Here is a 10,776-nt window from a genome sequence, read left to right on the forward strand (position 1 = left end):
GGGGGGGGGGGGGAGTGTTGGTGGATAGAGTGAGTAAAGAGTGCTGAACAGATGAGAGGAAGATGTGTAATGATTAGCTACCGAGCCGGCCGGTATCAGGAGGCAGTTTGGGGCTTTATGGTTGCCTTCATGGTCTGTCAGCTTAGCCCCTCTGAATGACAGGAAAGCCCATTTCCTAGCCTGTGGCTCTGTGGCCAGCGGAGGACAAACTCACACACAAAGAAAAATACACCTCTCTGCATGAACACACTTGAAAGGACGAAGGCTGATGAGTCAAGGCTCCTTTTTTTTTAGTATTGCTAGTTCACCAATGTATAGGATAATTCTTGTTTGTTACAACTTGGGTGTTATTTTTATAGTAAATCATTTGTGTACAATGTACATCATCATTCCGAGCAATCATGCCACATGTCCAGATGTCATACTTTCACCTACACAAATAATGTCCAGAGAGGGATTCTATACCTTAAGACCACATTTCCCATAAATCTCTTGGCTTCATTTATTTATATTGTCAGAAGTTTGGGATTTTGCTTTCCTGAGAATATGATGAAAATTATTTGTCCGTCAGGCTTTTCCCATTTTTCATTGTTTGAGAAGAACAGCGCCCTCTTTCTGTTCAGTTTTCCCTCCAAATTCGACCTGAAAGCGTACGGTGTGAATACAGAGCCAGACGGACACAGCTAATCATAGTCGGTTATGCTCTTATTTTTTTGCAGCATTTAAACTCGTATCATAATATTCATTAATTACTGCTACAGGTAGCACCTTTTAAACACGCCCGCAGATTCAGTCACCAAAACACACAACTGCACAAGCACACAGGCCTATGACTCATACACACACATATACGAACCTATGCGCACACAGTTTGTCACACTTTCAGCGTTGACACCTTTAAATCCCAAAATACACACTCCGACAAACACTAACAGATTGGCCAGAGATTGACGTGCACTTCTTCTTGATCAGTAAAGCTGATGGATTGAGGCAGGTCTCTCCCCAGTGGCTGTTTTGTGAGGTTCAGCTCAGAGGTATTAGCTGACTGGCTGCTATTCAGAGGTCAAAGGTCATCCTGTCTGTCTGTGCTCTCCTCAGCAATATGCTTTTCCTCGCCGTGCGTCCCTTCTTCATATTAAATCACACTTGACACACCTGGAGCACTGAAGCAGCCTCATCCATATTTTATTCCTGTGCTGTTTTTAATACTGCAGCACTTTTTAGGGCAGCAAACTGATATATTTATTAACTGACCCACACTGCAGCTGCATACGGAGGAATGATCGGGTTTGTTCGGGAAATAAAATGAAAAGGAGCTGTGACAAGTTTATGAAGTAAGCACAACGGCCCTTCATTACTCTCCCAAACCCCCGCCGGCGTTTTTTCGATGCCAGGTTTCACAGCTCTGTAACTAGTGGCACTCGGTGGGGTAAAGGGAGTGAATTGTCAGGGAGAGCCTTCCTTGTGCTATAACTTCACCCTTAAAGGCCCATTATTCCTGAGGAGGCCCGCTGCCGAAACCAGTTTACTGTCATAACTCAGGGAGGAAGGCCCTTTTCTTTCAGGTGGCAGGGGGGGAAATGTTTATGGAGGAGGTAAATAATTCAATGGCGCTTTATCGTGCAGGGGGCCTCACTGTCATTCACCCGTTCTTAGGCGTTTTTTGGTTTCTTCTCCATGCGCCGTACTCAAACAGCGAGAAAGGATGAGCACAGTTTGTCCTTTTTTAACCACAATTTAGCAGAATGAAGCCCTTTAAACATACATGGAGAGGTAGGGTTAAGTGGGGAAAAAACAGGAAAAATACCCACTTGTGTGGTGTGTATTTGGCGTGTGAGGGTACACACTTGTCACCTGCTTGCACATTCCCACCCAAACAAAAGTACTTTTTGGGGTTTTCAATGACTCATGTCTAAAAATCTGGCTTGCACTGTTGCTCACCGTGTTCACAAATTCTACATTTTCAGCAGCCTGTAAATGTTAACAAGACACCAATAATAAAGCCTAAAGTATAGCTGGATGGCCAGTGCATCCCTGTTTTAGTCACGCAGAATGATTCGTTTTCGCAAAGCTAAAGCCTGACTGACCAGAATGACTAAAAGTGCATGGAAAGGAGAGGTGTATCTGTATTTTATGATCCAGAAAGGTCACGTGGATTGGTTAATCAGCCACTAAATTGAGATTTTTAACCAAGCTTTCCTTCATCCACCCCCTGAGCTCTCATTTCCTCTCTCACTTCCTGTATTTCGTCTCTGCTTTCCATTCTACCCACGACTGCCCTTTACTATCCTCTCTCCCTGTCCCCACCACATACTTTTTTCATTCTGTCTGTCTCTCTGGGGAAATATAACCGAATTAAAAATCCATAATCGTTCATTAAAGACAGTTTCACAAACTCTGAAGTATGCAATTTAACAAACCAGCCCTTCAAAGAGAGACCTGAGAAAACCTCAAAAGTTTTCAGCACTTGATTACTTCAGTAATTATTCATCTGTCATGTGTTTTCTTCCTGATAATTCTTTGTCATATAACATGTCTTAGCATGACTATTACATAAGCGATACCATATTAAATGGGTGCTGGTGTTTCCATCCTACACACTGTTGAATAATGCGTCTTTTTATAGCCTATGTGACACCAGAGGAGTCAAACTAATGGTAACCTAGGCTACCCCACACCACATAGCAGTTGGTATTGATTTTGGACAGTTGAAAACAACATTTATTACAAATATGTACCATAAAGTTCAGTATATAACTAGCATACTCTTTGAATATGTCAGACAGATGTCAGAGCTACTTGTTGTTGAAGATGTAACTAAGTTTTTAATGGGGTGGTTTGCAGCTGAGTGTGAGAGTTACCACCTCCACATCTGAAGCCATCATAGGATATGTAGGTAGACTAACTGGACTGCGGCAGTAAAGAGGGAGCTAAGCAGTTAATCTACTTTACAACTCTCAGCTATAGTCATGAGCCATTGCTAGATTTTAATTTTCCATTTTTCAATACTGGAGGTTAAATCAACAGAGAACTTCAGCCTTTATATAATAGGCCAACAAACAAAAGTCATTTCACCATAAATATACAAGCATACAAGCATTCAACAGCTGTCCTTCCAGTCTTTAAAAAGATTCCCCCTCCCTTGAGCCATCAATATTGAATGAGCACAGATACAAGCAACCAAAATGCGTGTCCCTCGCAGACCAAGCCGGTCTCACTCCCAAGCTGTCAAATATTTGAATCCATGAGGCCATATATATATATACACATTACATAAGTTACGTTTCATTCATGTACTTAAGTTACGCCAGGTATGTAACATCATTTATGATCTTTTCCTAATCCTAACCAAAGTTTATTTTTTAGGCTAATCCTAACCAAACCATGCTTAAACTTGTTTTTTGTGCCAAGACTTAACCAACGTAACTTTACATTGCTTAACATTAAAAGTGTAACCGCATGTTGCATATTGATTGTCACTGCGCGTCATATTTTGTAGAGAAACCGCACTGACCAAGCTGCAGTATTTGCAAATTGGGAGTGAGAGCGTGTTGCGGACAGGGAAAGCAGACGACCAAAAGGAGGTTAGAGTACAATTCCTCTTCCTTCCTATGGTAAAGACCCAGTTGAGGGTATTCAGGCATTTGATTAGGAGTGCCTTTTGGCTGACTGCCTGTGGAGGAGTTCCAGGCACATCCAACTAGAAGAAGACCCTGGGGCAGACCCAACTTATGTGGGAGGGATTATGTATTCCATCTCACTCAGGATCTCCTTGGGATCCACCAGGAGTAGCTGGAGGAAGTAGCTAGTGAGTTAGGTGTCTGGGCATCTTGGACTATTAACTTAGCCTGCTACAACAACGACCTTGGAGGCTGGGCTTGGAGAAAAATGGATGAATGAATAGAATCTAGAGCAAACAATGCAATGAACTGAGTAGAGTCACTACCCATCCAGGTCTAAAATTAGTACCTGTCAATAGTCGCCCAAAAAACACTACTAAAAATACTATTACTAAGGTATGCATGGATCCAATCATTTACTCTCTAACTCTTCCTCTATCTCGACTTCTGTCCTTTATCCAGTGAATTATACTTGGTGTGTTGTCTGCATCACTGTGCTGCTATGAATGACTTACTGCCCACACCAGGTGTGTCATCCTCTAAGTAAGGTGTGTGAGAACTGCTTTAGGTGCAGATTGAGTGTGTGAGGTGCAGCGCGTAGGCTACATGTGTGCACAAAATTTATGAATGTGTGTCTGTGTGCATCCAAGTGTTTGAGAGATTGAGAGAGAAAGTAAGGACTGGCAGCTACACCGCCTCTCTCCAACACTTCTCATATATTGCCCTATAAATTATCTCTGTCCTCTGCTCTTGCAGGGCTCCTACATTTGTACTTTGGCCTCTCACAATCCAGTCAAAATGAAGAGAGTGTCTGTTTTTCTAGGCGCTTTTTTCCTCACCAAACTCTATCAGGAACCGACCATCGGCTACTGCTCTCTTTCTGACCCGCCAAATGCCCAAACAACCTATTACTCCACCCTCTCACACTCAGCGTTCTGACCCAGGGCGTAGGTTTCACTTTAGCCAATCACACTGACATGCTGTGGGCATAACAGTAGCCACAACGCAACACATTCCAACTGCAGCCATACTGAAACTTTAAGAATAATATTTCATATGAGATGATATGTAGACATGGGAGAGTGAGAAGAACTACTGGTCCGTGGGAAAGACACTGCCAAGCTGAAATCTTGATCTGAAGGAAAACAATTAATCAAAATATGGAACATGGCGGGCTAATGTGTTGGGACATCTAGCATTTTCTGCCTTCAAATCTACTCTTCACTGTTCCAGACTGAAAGCAAACAATGCTTTAGATAGTGTGAATGTGTGCCAACAAATGGAAGAAGGCAAACAGAGAGAAATGGACAGAAACGTCTCTCTTGGCAGCCTAAACTGAGACAAAGAGGTATTTGTTCAAGTTGAAATTTCCAGCCAAAGCCAAGGGTAAGCCAATCACCCTCCAGCAGAACTCTGTCCAAGTGTCTGAGATTTTCTCCCCGACCAAACGGTAAAGGTTACAGCAGGAGAAATATCCCCCGGTGTGTTTGTGACCGATGGTAGAAGAAGGTAGTGCTGGTTGCCAAGCGTGACAGTACGTGAAGTATCATCCTTGTGTTTTTATCACTAACCATTAACAGAAGATATTAAATGAAGCTGGCTGTAGGTCAGGAAGTCTGCGTTTGCCCTTCACCCTGTAAATTCTATCTTGCAATACACTGTCAATCATCCTTCATTCGGTCTCCCCTGATTGAACTTATAGTGACGTTTTCTGTGTTTTCCTTCAGGTCATTAAACTTCTTTAATAACAAAAACAATTAACAAAACTTACGTAAATTCCGATGTAAATATCTTGTAGAGCTCCTGGCTCGGTCTGCCAAAGGTCAGTGCCATTTTGTTAAGTCTTTGAGTCACTTTCTTCATCTTATTCACTGTCTTTGTCAGACACATACTTGAACAAATTGTCCCTTTTCCTCTAGCTAGTCTTTTTCTTTGAATAACTCTCCAGAGCTCTCGCTGCGTCTCTCCACCTCTCAATTGAGTTAAAATTATTTCAGCGAGAAATATACAACATTGCCGAAGGGACTCATTCTGAGTAACACCTTTTACTTTCCATCCTGCTATTTCTTATTTGCTTCTGCTTCTAAACACTTTTTAGTCACCTCATCCATCTGCCAAATGTCTTTAAGTTGACTTCTTGCACAATTCGTCTCCCAGTCCTCAACAGGAGCCCAACCAGACCTGAAGGTGACTTGTTTAAAATTCCCTGCTAACTGCGGCTGACGGCAGAGCATCTGCAGGGAACCGCCAGGACCGAAGGGGGTTGTGATGAATCTTTTGCCTTTTTTTGCTGCCATCCTAATCAGCAGGCATTGATTAATTGGATTAACCTGAAATGATCTTAATCACTGATCAATTTCCATTAGACATCCTCAAACACACTTTAATGGGTTTGGAGGAGTGTCACATGCATGCGTGTGCTTGGTTGTGTTTCTATGTGTGTGCATAGGGTGTTCATTTCTATCGGCATGCACAATATATGATGTGCGATTGTGGAAAAATGTGTGTGTGTGTGCATGTGCCTTCTTTGTGTACCTGCATGTGTTGACATACATTAATTACTGTATATCTTTAGGTGTTTTATGTGCACAAATACATATTCTTACATTTATGTGTATTTGGACCAACATACCTGAGTAGGTGACATTTTCACACCTACAACATTTGTGTCAGTGTGTATACATAGATACATAGGCATTATATGGTTTGTGTACACAACCTGAATATCACACCTGCATTAAATTGTTGAACACCATATGCATTAATGTGCTGCTGTATCAGCCCGCACTCGTCTGGAACGGCATTCCAATAAAGCCACAAGAGCAGTGGTCGAGTGGTGTAGTATACTCTTAATTTATGCCCCAATTATTTTTAATCCAGTCCAACAAAGAATAACTGCCCTGTGTTATAAACAGTGACATTTAAGACTACTCTTTCATATTCAGCTCACCCAAAAAATGGACCAGCAGTATTTGCTCATTGTCACTTAACTTCTGCTGCTAGCCACAGAAGAGGTGCAGTTTTTGCAATCAATACTGGTCCACATAAGAGTGATACAACTACATAATATGAATTTAGAATATTAATAAGTATTCCTTATTCCATCCACTCATGAAAATTGGACAACTATGTCATGCCTTTGCCATCCTAGGGGGAAAAATTCAGCCTGCAGAGCACTACTGAATAATGCGAATCAGAGGGGATTTAAAAGTGGGTGTACCTGGCTTATCCTAAATGTGTTGGATGGGGTAGAGATCAGGGCTCTGCAAGCCTCTAAAGTTCTTCCACCCCAAGGTGTTAAAATCAGTTCTTCTTGGTATGGTCATGTTGAAACAGTAAACTGCTGCCAGAAAGTTGTAAGCACACTAATGTCAGGCTCAACCTACATCATATCAGCTTGATAATAGTCCATCCTCACAGATTACAACCTCCTTACAAAAAGACAAGCAAGTCAGACGTTTTGGCCGTAGGAGGACATAGCGGCCTTATTTGCACAACTATAAATATTCCAACATGAAAAATGAATGGTGTTTCATTTCATTTCGGTAAATCTCTAACCCTTTGACTTGGGTCAGGAGCATTACACCACATTAATCACACCTGTGGGTGCAAGGTCAGCCGCCACATATTTATGCTACGCACCCACGCACGCACCCTCTTTCAACCGACAGGAAAGGGAAAAAGACTGACTACCGAGTGGCGATGAATGGCTTCAGGTTCACTTTCATTCATAAAACCACATTTGCATTATTTAAATGTTCTGTCAGGTAAAACAAGTTGGTAGGTCCCTGCCACCTCCTTTCCAAACACGCAATTCATGCTTGTCCACATACTTTTGGTCTTGTAGTATATCTTGCGATACACTGATGGAATATTTTTAAAGGGAGCTAATTTTCATGGGTCTTATTATTAAAATTAAATCATTATAGTATCCAGTGTTTCATCCACCTCATACCTCCCCTCCTCTTTTCTCTCTCCCACTGTCTCTCCTCCCGCCCTCCCTCCATGCCAGCTACTCTGTGATCCCACTGTCTCCCTCTGTTGTTGTTCTAAACAAGCAGCAGGGGGTTGTGGGTAGAGGCCTACACTCACGCTGGGTGTGTGAGTCACCGGAGGGGGTGATTGTAGGGGGACGACGAGGAGGGTGTCAGCGTGGCTTCCCTGCATCAGTCTTCCTCTCTGGCGCTCTTCCTCCCTCCCTCTCTCTTTCTCTGTCAGCCAGCGGCCACTTTGGGCAGGTCGGCTGACTCACTTGCAGACGTCAGACACTAGAACCGCTCACATTCGACTTTTTATGCAAAAATACTTACAGTATATTATTGCTTCATACACACACAGACACACTGAATGAAATCCCATTTAATTCACAAGTTTAATTGCACATATATACACATTATGCCGAGTGTAATCGGCCTCGAGGACACATTCATCAACAGAGACACTCAAGCATAAAATAAAGCAATGTGTGTCAACACACACATACAGAAGGAAAACATAAAGCACCATATAAAGCACACTCGCACATAAATCTTCCAACCTGGGAGCGCTCGAGCGTAAAAGATTCCTGCGCTACCATGTAGCAAAAGAACAAAATCATATGCCATAACCCATAAACATGTAAACAAACTCCCACACAAGCAGCATTATAAATAGACAAAGGGATACATACTGTATGGAAGCGCTATATGTGCGTGTGCAGTGAAAGTGTGTTTTCTTGTGCTGAATATAGGCATATACACTCTGGACGCACGCCTACATCCAGAAATCTGTAAGTTTATTGGCAGGGAAAGATATTCAGTGACATAAGAGGCAGGCAGAAAACAGAAGACTGATACTGAAGGAGGTGGGGTGGGGTGGGGGGAGTGTACAAGCAGAGAAGAAATGCTCAGCGTGGATCCCCGTTGTACACAGCTGTATGGTCCACATCTCTGGTGGAATACTTAGCCAGGGGATCATGGGGCTGCCTAAATTTGCATAACTCCATTAAGGCATCTTTTCCATTCCCCCTCTCTCCTTCTCTATCTCTATCTCACTCGCTCACACAGAGACACCTGTGTAGGAAAAGCTATAAAGACGTTACCCCTGCAGAAAGCAGAATTACATTTTCTTTCACATTTGAGGAAGACGTAATCCGCGGTACAGCTGTGAAAATTGTGCAGTGATACAGAAAGGGTGAATAAATAAAAAATAAACTACGTGTTATGCTTATGCTCAAATTTCACTGCTATGGCCCTGACCCAACATGACCAGGTTGATGCCAGATTAAGAGTCAGAGGATTAAAAGGCTTTGAGTTACAGAAATATTTGATTTTGGCTAAAAATGTGGTGTGGGAAATTTAAAATTTAAAGTTAGCAGAGAAAACGAAGACTGGCTTTCAACTGAATGAGCTTCAAGAAACTTGCTGAAGCGCTTTTGTGGAATATACTGAACCCCTATTGTTCCTCATGTGAAAAAAAAAAGTTAAAGAGATAAAAGTTAAACTGAGTGCACCCGAACTTCACAGGAAAACTATGTATGAACAAGTACGGCAGGTACTAACAGTGAAAGTTGATTGAGGAAGTAAACCATGATGGATGTTTATAACAGTTTATGATAATCTCACAGTACACCTTACGTGGTAATATTGTACTGTGCTCACCCTACCAAGAAAAGAGACGTTTAGACAAAAAATAAACTTTCCAAAGAGCATATATTCCAGTATTTTTACTGCATAAGTGTTTGCTCTGATGCTGTTAGCTTGATGATATTAACGCCTTCCAGGATCAACCTGTCTTTCTTCCTTTAAGACAATAAGATCAATCTGGCTGGGCTCGGCAGCTATAGATAGCCCAGCTGTGTGTGGTGCTAAGGAGAGCGATGACCGCAAGGTCGCCTCCTTCCTCTGGTGTCTTTATACCGCCGGCCCCCGCAGTGTCAACCCTCCCTCCTTCCAACCTCCACGTCGCAACCACTTTCTCTTCCCCCTCGCCTTTCTTACTTCCCCTCTATGTATCTGTCTTTCTCTTCTTCAGTGGCGTGAATCATGAAAGCGAGTCCTGTGTAGTCGATGGGCCTTTTTCCTCGGTGGTTGCAGAGAGAGACAGAGAGAAAGAGGGAGAGATGAGGTATTGATTTGAGAGCCTCTGGGAGGAGAACAATAGGTCCCTTACTGAAGCCACTCTGAAGCACAAACACCTTCCCTGCAGCCTCTCAGTGCCAGAGAGAGACCAGAGAGGAGTAGAAAGGAGTTAAAAAACAGCTTTGCTTTCTGTTGCTCCATCTCTCTCCACTTGCAGCTGATTGTTGATAGCCCGGAGGGGAGGAAGGATGAAGAGGGGAGAGAAGGAGGAAGCCAGACCTTGGCACTCCCCACATCCCTGCGGACCCACTAGCTGCACGGGCCGGGACCCCGAACCCTCTGAACCTGCCCTGCACAGAGCGGCTCTGGGCCAATCGCGAACGCACAGGGCCTAGAACTGTGACACCCCGGAGGTCGCTGGTTCAAATCCAATACTGGACGCCTGAAGGCATGCTGAACTTTCTCTGCATATAAACCCAACCCACCCTGACTCACCCCGCCCCCCTCTCAACCACCCACCCACCCACAAACATGTCTTGCTCATGGATTTAGTCCAGGGTCGACTTTTTTTTTTTTCTCGACGTGTTGGGTAAAAGCTTTCAGCGTTGACTGATTCATGACTGCCATGGAGAAAAAAGGGGCAACCAGAGGGCTCGGCACATGATGTCATCGCAAACAAGTGGACGTGAGGTTATCCGCGGTGAGGTCGATGACATCATCACTGGGAGACAGCGAAAGCACCTCCTCTGTCTCGTTGGTTTACGAGCTTGTTGTCCAGAGAAGTCGCAGCAGAGAGAAACATACAATATAATTACTTGCTGTCATAGTCAGTTATAAGGAAAGCTGTTGTGAAATACAGCGTTCACACTCGAGAGGGCGTCATTTAATTTGATTATTGGTATGACAGCAATAAATCCATCTCCTATAAAATATATATAAAAAATCTACTTCTACTACAAGTTCTCCTTTATAATGAAAGATAACTAGATTTCAAACTATTTTCATAATTGATGAAAAAATAGCTTTCTGTGTTTTATGGAACTCATTTTGCGGTTGTGCTCTACAACACAGAGCAGGGTCCAGCTGCGGCTTGGGCG

The sequence above is a fragment of the Morone saxatilis genome, unplaced genomic scaffold, assembly GCF_004916995.1.
Source record: "Morone saxatilis isolate NCDOM2014 unplaced genomic scaffold, NCSU_SB_2.0 Contig6, whole genome shotgun sequence".
NCBI classification, from domain to species: Eukaryota; Metazoa; Chordata; class Actinopteri; family Moronidae; genus Morone; species Morone saxatilis.